The sequence below is a fragment of the Pan troglodytes genome, chromosome 9 (genome assembly GCF_028858775.2).
Source record: "Pan troglodytes isolate AG18354 chromosome 9, NHGRI_mPanTro3-v2.0_pri, whole genome shotgun sequence".
Taxonomy (NCBI): Eukaryota; Metazoa; Chordata; class Mammalia; order Primates; family Hominidae; genus Pan; species Pan troglodytes.
In genome coordinates, this window is record NC_072407.2 from 82,227,499 (window position 1) to 82,241,019 (window position 13,521).

General features: G+C 36.9%; 1 protein-coding gene across 3 annotated transcripts in view; it reads right to left on the reverse strand.

Moving 5' to 3' along the window:
* The window catches only part of TENM4 (teneurin transmembrane protein 4), a 3,006,191-nt gene that overhangs the window by 1,549,538 nt on the left and 1,443,132 nt on the right, over window positions 1–13,521 (reverse strand). For all 3 annotated transcript variants that reach the window (XM_054661572.2, XM_063784373.1, XM_063784372.1), the window contains one exon: window positions 8,233–8,293. The gene's annotated coding sequence lies outside the window, so the exon portion shown is untranslated. The remainder of the gene's footprint in view (window positions 1–8,232; window positions 8,294–13,521) is intronic.

The window sequence follows — 13,521 nt, forward strand, 5'->3', positions numbered from 1 at the left end:
AAAATGCACTTACAACAAAATAAACAAAAAGTCCCAGGTTCAAATCCTAGTGTGGATGCTAACTAGAGCTTCATCTTGGGCATGAAGTTCTTCTGTTTATTAAATGGGAAAAATCAAGTGTTCTAAGAATGCTTCTTAATTCATTTTAAAGCTGTGATTCAGGCATTTATTCCCAAGTTTTGTGTGCTTATTTTCTGTTTATGATACCATGTGCTAAATTTGTTTTTTAATATTTTAGCAAGGAATCATTTTTTCTCTCTTTATTCTTACATTCTCCTGTTAGTTCCTAAGAATTGCTTATTTGCCTGGCCCACTCAGAAACTAAGAGCTAGGTTAACACTTAGATCTCCTTATTAAAATATTTTCCTTCTCTTTCATAGATATTATCTTCCACTTCTCTTATATTAGCTGCACTTTATAACTGTGTTTTACTGCAAACAAGGTCTTCTAGGAAGTACGAAGGCATTTACATTTTTATGTAAAATTTAATGCATGCAATATTAAAAAGAACTCTACCGTTTATTGATTATCTTCTACGAATTCAGTGCTTCCAAATCTTTAATCTTTAAAGAAACCTGACAAGGTAAAGAATTTGTCATCTTCCAGATGAGGAAAGTTAGGTTTTGGACAATTAAGTAACATACCCAAGGCAACTCAGTTAAGTCAGTGGTGTATTGAGGATTAGAAGTCAAAGCTCCATGATCCCCAAAGTTGTATTGTTTCCTATACACCAGAGGGCAAAGAGACAGGCAAACAGCAGCTTCCAAGGACATAGATAACTGTTTGCAATTCCTTGCCAAGAAGTAAGATAGAGATAACTATTTTTATGAAAATCAAGACTTACATGGAGCTTAATTAATGCAATGTTAGATTTTAGAAATTATTTGACAAAAACCTAATGAAAGAATATTGACCAATTTTTTGCATCTATATTTTTCTTTTTTAAGAGATTATTCTTCCCAGTGACCTTCTTAAGTAACCATTAGTAAATAAGGATTACTTGATAAGTTAAACTTAGAGAAAACTTAGAATGATTAAACATTTGAAAACTTGGCTAGTTTTATTCTTTTTAAGGTGTCAGAACTTGGGAGGAGATGCAGAAATACATAATTTAATTTTCCCCAATTTATTAATCAAATAATATATTAGCTACATGGAGGGCATTTTAAAATAAATAAAACGATCTACTTGGTCATCACTATAACACAACAGTTGTTTTCATTTCTTTTTCTTGTATTTCCTTTAAGCCTCTCACAATATGAGGTTGTGAAATCTTTATATTTGAAGTATTTGTTAAGAATAGCATACCGATGGGAACACAAGATCTTAATAAATATGATTTGATGAAAAGACACCAAAGTTCAGCTTTTGCTCCAGAGAATACAATGTAACCAGCTTTATTTGATATAGAATCATTTACACAGACTGTGGCCTCTAGTTAGAGCTCATAACGGCAGAAAGAAATATTGAATATGAAGAAAAAGATATTTTCCAATGAGATATTAAAAGATGACATAGGCTGAGAGATTGGGGGGGGGCAGTTTGAAAGGGGAAAGATGATGAATAGTTTCTAGCATGTAGAGAGATAATATCACTGTGGGTTTTTTTTTTTCTTAGAATATCTTTTCAACCAAAAAAGGGACATTCTGTTCATTGAATAAAGGGGTAAATAAATGAATAAAATCAGCTTTTTTTTCCTACACAGCTGCAGTGGTAAAACAAAATGCACTTACAAAAAAAAAAAAAAAAAAAGAAAGAAAGAAAAAGAAAAAGATAAACAAGAAGTCCCAGGTCCAAATCCTACTAAGCAGGGTCACCCGTCAGCAGGCTGCTGCAGCCACCTAGGTGATGGCAGACAAGTGGTGCGGACGAGGGTGATAGCAGCGGAGATGAAGAGAAGCTTGAGAAATGGAACTTACTTGAGATTAGGAAGTTTGTGCTCGGGAAATTCACAAATTATCTCCCTGGACTGAAGCTATATGGAAAACAAAATCAAAACCAGAGACCATGTCCAAGTTTACCACAAATTATTACTTTGATAGGATCTAAAATGTTTGTGACCCGAACACCATTTCTTGAAGGCAAATCTGATGAGTCAAGAGATAATCAAGAGGGTGGCTTTGTGGGCATAGAATTTGAATAAGGGAGCTAACTGACTCGGATGCTGACTAGCACTAGGGAACATAGCCAGATTCAGCATTCTCACAGTAAGAATGGTCTGGCCAGCAAAGTCAGAAATACTTGAAGTGCAGTGGCCATACTCCTGTGCCTCTTCCTCCAGGAATCATTTCACCGTTGAGATGGGCAATGCTGCTGCCTGGACACTGATATTCCTCCTCTTCAGTCCCTGCTGACTACCCCTGCTCTGTTTGCTTCTAAAACGTTTTTTTGCTACATTCCTGGGACTAGCAAACTTCTGTTTTTATAGTTCATTTATTATTATGTAATTGTCTAGTGGGGATTAAAATTTGCCCATTATTGCCAAGGTATATAAAAGAATATAGCTACTATTTTTTTCTACAAATGATCAAAATATTCTCACAAGCCTTTCTTTCCAGAGGTAGAGGGGGTCAAAAGGGGAGATTAACAATTAACCACTTTTCTCTTCAAATTATTTTGGGTTATTTCTCATATCTTTCTCTTTGGAGAGACTGTGTCTTACTTTGTTTGAGCTATTACATCAAAATATCTTGGATTAGGTAATCAATAAATGACAGAAATGTATCGCTCTCAGTTCTAGATAGCTGGGAAGCCTAAAATCAAGGCGCAACAGATACAGTGTGGGGTCAAGGCCTAATCCTCATATATGGTGGCTTCTTACTGTATCCTCACATGATGGAATAAAGAAACAGGCATCCTCGAGCCTCTTCTCTAATGGCACAAATCCATTTTGTGGCCCTCATGACCTGATCACCTCCTGAAGGCCCCACTTCTGAATATTATTGCACTGGAGATTACATTCAACATACATATTTTGGGAGGATGCAAATATTCAGACCATCACAGACTGCATGATCAAATTCAAGACTGAAATAGTCTAACGGTATTGTTTCTCTCCTCTAAAGCATCTCCTTTTCTCCTCCTTCTCCCAAATATGGCTTTTTTCTTTTTTTGAGCCTTGCACTGTCACTCAGGCTGGAGTGCAGTGGCATGATCTCGGCTCACTGCAACCTCCACCTCCCAGGTTCAAGTGATTCTCCTGCCTCAGTCTCCCAAGTAGTTGGGAATACAGGTGCCTGCCACCATGCCTAGCTAATTTTTTTTGTATGTTTAGTAGAGACAGGGTTTCACTATGTTGGTCAAGCTGGTTTCCAACTCCTGACCTCGTGATCCACTTGCCTCAGCCTCCCAAAGTGATTACAGGAGTGAGCCACCACTCCCGGCCCTTCTTGATAAAGAAGGAAGTTCATGTAATCTCATGTCAGTAAGAAAAGGAGTCTAGCTGGGGCCCTGTGCCCTTACTAGTTTCTAGCAAGTGTGGTTGGCCTGGTTGCTGTGCACATATTTTTCTTTCTAATTTAAAATTTAAAACAAAAAATGTATATGCGGGTGTTTCATTTTGGTGCTCCCTGCCCCAGATCAAGTGTGAACACTGGGTTGTCTGCATTTTTTACAGATTCATCTTTCAATACATCTCTCCTTACTGATCTTCACCTCCCAGGTCATTCCAATGAAGCAAGGACTATGAACAGCAGCCTGCATCTTTTTCTATTTTTCCAGCCTCTCTGGGGCTCCTCTGCTATCTCCTCACCCCAGTGTCTCCTCTGGGCAGGGCTGTTTGAGGGACTCAGGCAGTATTCTTAACTTAACTGAATCCCTTTTACATCTTTCTTCTTCTGGCCTCACACCTAGAACTGAAAGTTCTCTCAACTCATCTTTCTGTCTAGCTTCCGTTTCTTTTCCCTTGTGGCCTCAGTCCCTTGCCTTTTTTTTTTTTTTTAAATGGCAGAAGGTATTTGTGGAAAGCCTGCTTACTGATAAAATACATAAGGGGATACTCTTTAGATACTATCACCTTTAGGCCAGTCAAGGAGCTAAGATAGTACTATTGTTTATCTTTTCTCTGACCTTTTATGTGTGTATGGTTGATCTTAGGGATTTACTCCCAGGAGGCAATCTCTCTTTTGTCAAAATTCTTAGGGATACAGATAGTCTCTAAAGATAAATATATATTTAAAAACAACAGAACACATACACACACACACACACACACACACACACACACGGAGAAGAAAGAGATAATTAATATTTTAGAAGAGTTGATGTGCTAGACACCGCTAGAAGATTCACACACATTTTCAAAATCAATAACTCACAAGAACTAAATCCTCTATTACAAATCTAAAAATGGAGACTGCCAAAATCTCAGGTTTATGTAGTTATGTATTTACTGATGTCCCACAAGTACTCCAAACCCAAAATGGCTGCTTATCTCTGTATAGAGGCTCCTCATTCCTCATCTCCCATTACAGTGAATGTCGCTAACATCGAAACATACTCTAGGGTCAGAAAGTTTGTCATCATGCTATATCACTTTCTTTAAGCCATTCTCTTATCTAAGCAAATACAAAGATTTTAAATTTCTACCACCTTGAAATATTCTTCTTTTTTTGTCCTATTTTCTCCATCTACTCTGTCACTGGCTAGACACAGACATTTATCACTGCTCACTTCCACAATGCAATAGAATCCTAATTGGCCTGTTCTATTTCATATTCCCTGTATTATTTCTAAAACATAGATTTGATCAGGTCATATGATATGGTTTGAAACTATGTCTTTACCCAAATCTCATGTCAAAATGTAATCCCCAGGGTTGGAGGTGGGGCCTGGAGGGAAGTAATTGGATCACAGAGTTCTCATGAATGGTTTAGTACCATCCCTCTTGGTACTGTATAGTGAGTGAGTTCTTATGAGATCTGGTTGTTTAAAAGTGTGTAGCACCTTCACCCTTGCTGTCTTGGTCCCACTCCTGCTATGTAACATACTTGCTCCGTTTGCCTTCTACCATGAGTAAAAGTTCCCTGAAGCTTTCCCAGAAGCAGATGTTGCCATGCTTCCTGTACACCCTGCAGAATCATGAGCCAATTAAACCTCTTTTCTTTATAAATTGCCCAGTCTCAAGTATTTCTTTATAGCAATGTGAGAATGAATTAATACATCATGTCCTCACTTAAAATTCTTTAGTGGCTCTCCGTTTCTTCCTTAAGAAAGTCCAGCCTCCTTAGCATGATTTGAAAAGCTCCTTGATTTGCCTATTTGCAGTCTTATTTCTATGCTTTGTGGTATTTCACACTTCTATGCCTTTGCTCTGCTCTTTTCTTGGCTTTAAACATATTTTACTTATTTACCTGTCTCTGTCAGTTTATTTACTTGCCAAAATTAACCCAAGAGTAAAGATTTTCTGATGCCCCAAATAAGATCAACCCATTTTCCTTTGTGCTTCTACAAAGTCATATACGATAGGATGCTTTCTTCCTTATGTGCATCTAGTTATCCAGGGATATTAGTGTTAGTATATCTTATGCCCAGAAAACTCTCTGCTTCTTAGTAAGCACCTAATAAGTATTCAAAGCCATGTTGAAAGAGAAATAAAGAGGAAAATAAAAGTAAGAAAATATAGAGCATAAAAAGGAAATAAAAACAACTGGCCAGGATCAGCTCAGAGCTAACAGGGGCTCCCCATTGCAGGAAAAGGTAAAAGAGAGATCCTCAATGCTCCACATTCAAACTACAGATGTCTGCAATACCGACTACGAGAGAGCCCCTTGGCCCTTATAGTTCCTGAGCTTAGTACAGGGATCTGCCTAGAGTCCGCATGACTATATTGTCGCAGAGAGGAAACTCATGCTGGGTCTCACCCACTCCTGGATCACAAGCTGCTGTAGCAAAGTGCTATTTTGAGAGCTGAGCCAATATCATACTACCTCTTTTCCTGGGTCTCAATAACCCTTGAATTTTCAAATCCCTGGGGACCTACCAACATCCCTCATATCTACTCACAGGCCTGCAGCATTGAGACATCAGCTTCACTCAGTGTATCAGCTATGTCCCTAGTACCTGAGCCCAGGAAGCACCTTATAACTTGAGCAACAGGTAGTCAGCACATCAGGGAGGCTACTTTTGGAATACAGGGAGCCAAAATATTTGCTCCATGAAGCCTGAGAGCCACTCACCCAAGGCCTCTGCCATTAACAGTGACTCAGTCCCCTCCAGCATTGGGATTGCCACACACCTGATTGTTCTGCCTAGGGAACCAAAACTTGGCCCATTTAGGCTACTAATGCCACTCCAGGTGCTAGCACACACTGCCCAGGGATGCAAGGAGACCAGCCAGCCCAAGACTGCTGCTGCCATTGCTAATGCCTGTGTATGTCATCTGGAGGCCTGAGGACCAGCCTGCCAAGGCTGTCACCACCAGTAATCTCACACACTTCCATGGGATTCAAAGAACATTCTCACAAGGGTCTGCTGCAGCTGGTGCCCATACATGGCACTCAGGGGCCTAAGACCTGGCCTTCCTGGCAACCTAGTTCCCAGAAAAGCATCAATACAGCCTTCACAAGTAACGGCAGCCAGAGTCACTGAGGAACTCATACATACCATTGAGATTAATTACAGCTTAAATCATATGAAGACTCTGATACCCACCCAGAAACAAAGCCAAAGTTCTCTGATCAACTGACACTATAGATTCATTTACAGAAAAAAGTCTTTCCTTATAAAAGCTACCCCATAAAATTGGAAGAAGCAACTGTTGCACAAGATGTGCATATGTCCATGTAAGAACACAAGAAACATGAAAAAGCATGAAAACATAGCACCGGCAAAGGAATACAATGATTCTCCAATAAAAGACTCCAAATGAAGCTTGCAGTGAGCCGAGATCGTGCCACTGCACTCCAGCCTGGGCGACAGAGCGAGACTCTGTCTCAAAAAAAAAAAAAAAAAAAAAAAAAAAAGACTCCAAAGGAAAAAAAAATTATAACATGCTTGAAAAGGAATTCAAAATAATGATCTTAGGGAAACTCAGTAAGATACAAGAGAACACAGACAATACAAAAAAATCAAGAAAACAATTCATGATCTAATGAGAATCTAACAAAGAGATAGCTACTATAAATAAAGAGGCCAAGCACGGTGACTCATGCCTGTAATCCCAGCACTTTGGGAGGCTGAGGCGGGTGGATCACAAGCTCAGGAGATCGAGACCATCCTGGCTAACACGATGAAACCCCGTCTCTACTAAAAATACAAAAAATTAGCCGGGCATGGTGGCGGGCGCCTGTAGTCCCAGCTGCTCGGGAGGCTGAGGCGGGAGAACAGCGTGAACCCAGGAGGTGAAGCTTGCAGTGAGCCGAGATCGTGCCACTGCACTCCAGCTTGGGTGACAGAACGAGACTCTGTCGGAAAAAAAAAAAAAAAAACAAAAACAGAACATGGCTGGGCACAGTGGCTCATGCCTGTACTTCCAGCACTCTGGGAGGCTGAGGCAGGTGGATTACTTGAGGTCAGGAATTCAAGACCAGCCCGGCCAACATGGCCCCCCTCTACTAAAAATACAAAAATTAGCCCGGCGGGGTGGCGCTGCCTGTAATCCCAGCTACTTGGGCGGCTGAGGCATGAGAATCACTTCAACCTGGGAGGCGGAGGTTGCAGTGAGCCAAGACTCCACTGCACTCCAGCCTGAGCAATAGAGTGAGAATCTGTAAGAAAAAAAAAAAAAACAAAAAAAAAACACAGAACACGAATCTAGGAAGTGGAAAATTTAATAAATGATAAAAATATAATCCAGAGCTTTAACAATAGACTAGATAAAGTAGAAGAAAGAATTTGTGCATTTGAAGATAGATCTTTTGTAATAAGCCAGTCATACAAAAAAAAAAAAAAAAAGAAGAAGAAGAAGAAAGAAAAAGAATGAAGAAAGCCTATGTGACATATGGATGCCATCAAACGAACAATTATTTAAATTATGGCATTCCAGAAGGAAAAGAAATGGAAAAGGACCTAGAAAACATATTTAATAAAATAATAGCTGAAAACTCCCCAAGTCTTGAAAGAAATATAGTCCTCCAGATACATGAAACTTAACATTTCCAAACAGATTCCACCCCCCAAAAAAACCCTCTCTGAGGTATATTACAGTCAAACTGTCAAAAGCTAAAGACAGAATTCTACAAACAGCAAAAAAATCTGTCAAGTCACATATAAGGTAATCACTATTAGACTTACAGCAGATTTCTCAGCAGAAACCTTCCAGGCCAGGAGAGAATGGGATGATATATTTAAAGTACTGAAAGAAAGAGAAGGAGAGAAAAAAAAAAAAATGTCAGTGAAGAATACTAGACCCAGGAAAACTATCCCTCAGAAATGAAGGAGAAATAGTATTTTCCAGGCAAGCAAAAATGGAGGAAATTCATCACCACTGGACTGGTCCAACATGAAATCTATAAGAGAGTTCTACATCTGGAATCCAAAGGACAGTATCTATCATCATGCAAAAACACAAAAGTATAAAATTCACTGGTAGAGTGGGTATACAAAAGAGAAAGGAAAAAAAATCTAATATTATCACTACAGAAAATTAACAAATCTCAAAGATTAAAAAGAGGAGGAAGGGAACCAAGGATATACAAAACAGTCAGAAACCAATTAACAAATGACAGCAGCAAGTCTTCATCTGTCTGTAACAATCAGAATGTAAATGGTTTAAATTCCCAAATTAAAAGATACAGACTGGTTGAATGGATTAAACAAACCTAGATCCAAATATATGCTACTCAAAAGAAACTCAGTTCACCTGTAATGACACACATAGACCCAAAGCGAAAGGTTGGAAAAAGACATTTTGTACAAATGAAAAGTATATAGGAATGGCAATACTTATGTCAGGAAAAATAGATTTTCAGCCAAAGAATAATTAAAAGAGAAAAAGAACATCATTATATAATGATAGAGGTATCAGTTCACCAAGAGAATATAACAATTATATATGCACTCAACACCAGAATATCTATGTATACAAAGCAAATATTATTAGAAAAAAAGAGAGTGAAGGATTCCAATATAATAATAGTCATGACTTCAACACCTATATTTCAGCATTGGATAGATCATGTAGACAAAATCAGCAAAGGAACATTGGAGTTAAACTGCACTCTAGACCAGAAGGACCTAACAGACATTTACAGAGCATTCCGTTCAAAGCTGCAGAATACACATTCTTCTTAACTGCGTATAAAACATTCTCCAGAATAGACCACAGATTAGAGTACAAAACAAGTCTTAACAAATTTTTAAAAATCTAAATCATATCAAGTATCCATTCTGACTACAATAAAGTAAACCTAGAAATTAATAACAAGAGTAATTTTGGAAACTACAAACACATAGAAACTGAACAATATGCTCCTGAATAACCAACAGGTCAATAAAAAATTTAAAATAAAAAGTTAAAAATTTCTTGAGACAAATAAAAATGGAAACATAACATACCAAACCCTATGGGATACAGCAAAATCGATATCGAAAGGAACGTTTACAGCAATAAATGCTTACATCATAAAAGTAGAAAGATTTTAAATAAAGAACCTAACAATGGCTACCACATGGAACTAGCAAAGCAAGAACAAACCAAACTAAATTAACTGTAGAAAATAAATAATAAAATCAGAACATAATTAAACAAAACAGACACAAAATTAAAAATGATCAATGAAATAAAAATTTATTCTCTTGAAAGAATAAGCAAAATCGACAAATGGTTATCTAGGCTAAGAAAAATGACAGAAAACTCAATCAAAAATATTGGAAATGAAAGATGAGACATTACAACTGATAGCACAGAAATACAAGGGATAATTAGAAACTATTATGAACAACTATATGTCAACAAATTAGAAAACTTAGAAGAAATTGATAAATTCCTAGACATGAGTAACCTTCTAATATTGAACTTCGAAGAAATAGAAAACCTGAACAGATTAAAAACAAATAACAAGTTTGAATCAGCAATAAAAAGTCTCCCAATAAAGAAAAGCTCAGGATCAGTTGACTTTACTGCTGAATTCTATGGAACTTCCAAAAAAGAACATGAATTCTTCTCAAACTATTTCAAAAAATGAAAGAGATGGAAATTCTTAACCCATTCTACAAGTCCAGCCTTACTCTGATAGCAAAACCGGACAGGGACATGACAAAAAATATATACATCTACAGGCCAATATCACTGAAGAACAAGGATGCAAAAATCCTAGAAAAACATTAGCAAACTGAATCCAACAGCACATCAAAAAGATAATAAATTATGATCAAGTGGGATTTATCCCAAGAATGTAAGAATAATCAACATATACAAATAAATAAATGTGATACATCACATCAACACAATGAAGGTGAAAAACTACAAGTTCGTTTCAATAAATGCAAAAGAAAGCAGACTGGATAAAATTAATCATCCATTCATTTACAAAAAACCTTTCAACAAATTTTCTATATAAGAAACATACCTCAATACAATAAAAGCCATATAGGAAAACACACAGCTAATATCATACTGAATGGGAAAATGCTGAAAACCTTTCCTCTAAGAACTAGAACAAGACAAGGATGTCTACTTTTACCACTCTTATTCAACAGAATACTGGAAGTCCTAGCCAGAGAAATTAGACAAGATAAAGATATATAGGATGTTGAAATTCTAAAACAGGAAGTCAAATTTTCCCTTTCTGCAAATGACATGCTTTTATATAGAGAAAACCCTAGTGGTTTCTCTACAAACTCTTAAGCTGATAAACAAATTAAGTGAATTTGCAGGATACAAAATTGACATACAAAAATCAGTAACATTTCCATACACCAATAATGACTTAGCTGAAAAAGAAATCAAGAAAGCAATCCAATTTTACAATAGATAAAAAATGTTTAAAGTATCTAAGAATAAATTTAACCAAGGAGGTAAATATATCTACAATGAAATTATAAAACACTGGTGAAAGAAATTGAAGGAATACAAAAAGTGAAAAGATATCTCATGCTCATGTATTGGAAGAATTCATATTGTTAAAATGATCATACTATGTAAGATGATCTACAGATTTAACACAAATTCCATAAAAATACCAATGGCATTCTTCACATAAATAGAAAAAGAACAATTCTAAAATTTTCATGGAACCACAAAAGATCTCAAATAGTTAAAACAATCCTGATTACTGAGAAAAAAGCTAGAGGCATCACATTACCTGACTTCAAAAATACTACAAACAGCCAGGCACTATGGCTCACACCTGTAATCCCAGCACTTTGGGAGGCTGAGGCAGGTGGATCACCTGAGTTCAAGAGTTTGAGACCAGCCTGGCCATCATGGTGAAACCCCGTCTCTACTAAAAACACAAAAAGGAATTAGCCAAGCGTGGTGGCATGTGCCTGTAATCCCAGCTACTCGGGAGGCTGAGGCAGGAGAATCGCTTGTACCCAGGAGGCAGAGGTTTCAGTGAGCCAAGATTGCACCCCTGCACTCCAGCTTTGGCAACAGAGTGAGACTCGGAAAAAAAAATAAAATAAAATAAACACTTCAAACATCTAGTAAGTAAAACAGGATGGTACTGGCATAAAAGCAGACACATACACCAGTGGAACAGAGAACGCAGAAATATATTTACGTATTTACGGTCAACTGATTTTTAACTAAGGCTGCAAGAACATATACTGGGGAAAAGACATCTTCAATAAATGGTGCTGGGAAAACTGAACATCCATGCAGAAGACTGAAACGAGGCTCCTATCTTTCACCATATAAAAAATAAATCAACTCAAAATAGATTAGAGACTTAAACCTACAACCTAAAACTACAAAATTACTAGAAGAAAATATGGGGGAAACACTTCAGGACTTTGATCTAGGCAAATATTTTATAGTAAGACTTCAAAACCACAGGCAATAAAAAGAGAAATAGACAAATGAGATTATAGTAAATGAAACAGATTCTGCATAGCAAAGGAAACTCAGTGAAGAGACAATCTGTAAAACGGGAGAAAAATATTTGCAAACTATCCAACAAGGGACTAATATCCACATTATAAAAGGAACTAAAACAGCTCAACTTCAAAAATCAAATAATCTAATTTAAAAATAAGCAAAGGATCTGAATAAACATTTCTCAAAAAAGGAGACGCAAAGGGCCAATAAGTACATGCAAAACTGCTCGACATCATTAATTATCAAGGAAATGGCAAATAACCACCATGAGATATCATCTCATCCAAATTAAAATGGCTATCATCAAAAACACAAAAAATAACAAATGCTGGCAAGGAGGTGGAAAAAATTAAACTCTTACAAACTGTTGGTTGGAATGTAAGTTAGTACAGCTTTGTGGAAAATAATATGGCATTTTCTCCAAAAACTGAAAATAGGAGTACCATACAATTGAGCAATCTCACTATTGGGTATTTATCCAAAGAAAAGGAAAGAGTATTGAAGAAATAGCTGCACTCCCATGTTTGTTGCAGCACTATTCACAATAGTCAAGATACGGAATCAACCTAAATGTCCATCGACAGATAAACAGATAAAGAAAATGTGGTATATATTCATGATGGAATACTACTCAGCTGTAAAAAAGCAATGGAATCCTGTAATTGGAGGCAGCATCAATGAGCTTGAAGGACATTAAGTTAAGTGAAATGAATCAGCCACAGAAAGATAAAGATACCACATGTTCTCATTCATATGTAGGATCAAAAGAAATTGAGCTCACAGAGAGAGTAGAATTGTGATTTCTAGAGGCTGGGAAGGGTGAGGAGAAGGAAGGAGAAGTTGTTTAATGGGTGCAAAGTTGTAGCTAGAAGGAAAGACTAAGTTCTAATGTTCTGTAGCACTGAAAGGTGAATATCATTAACAATAATTTTGTGTATATGTTCACAAGCCAGAGGAGAATATTTTGAATAGTCACAAAGCAAAGAAATGATAAATGTTTGAGGTGAAGGATATACTAATTACCCTTATTTGATTATTTAACACTATCTATGTATCAAAATTTTACTCTGTCTTCCATAAATATGTACAAGTATTATTTGTCAACTAAAAATAAAAATATAGAAAGTAATGGAAAAGAAAGGAGTGAGAAAGGAAGGGAAGGTTAGTCAGAAATGAAGGAAGAGAGAAAGGAAAGTAGAGAAAAGGAAAGACAGGAGGATGGTAAGATTATTAACCACAAGGTCAGTGTCAAGATTGCTATGTCCACATTTTCAGATGCTTAAGCATTTGTCCTCAGAGTAATATGGCCTCTAAAAAGTACATTTGGGAAATTATCCTACCTGGAACACTCCCAGCTTACTTCTCTTGGGTTCCTACTTAGCCAAGCCTTGCTGGGCATTTTCTGCACAAAACATAGTAAGAGTACATAGGAAGTAAATGTGTTTTGTTCTATTACTGTTATTTTCAAGACAGATTAGTTAAAATACCTGTTATCCACATCCAAGACTAAGTTGTCAGCCTTGGCAGCTTCCAGAAGGGCT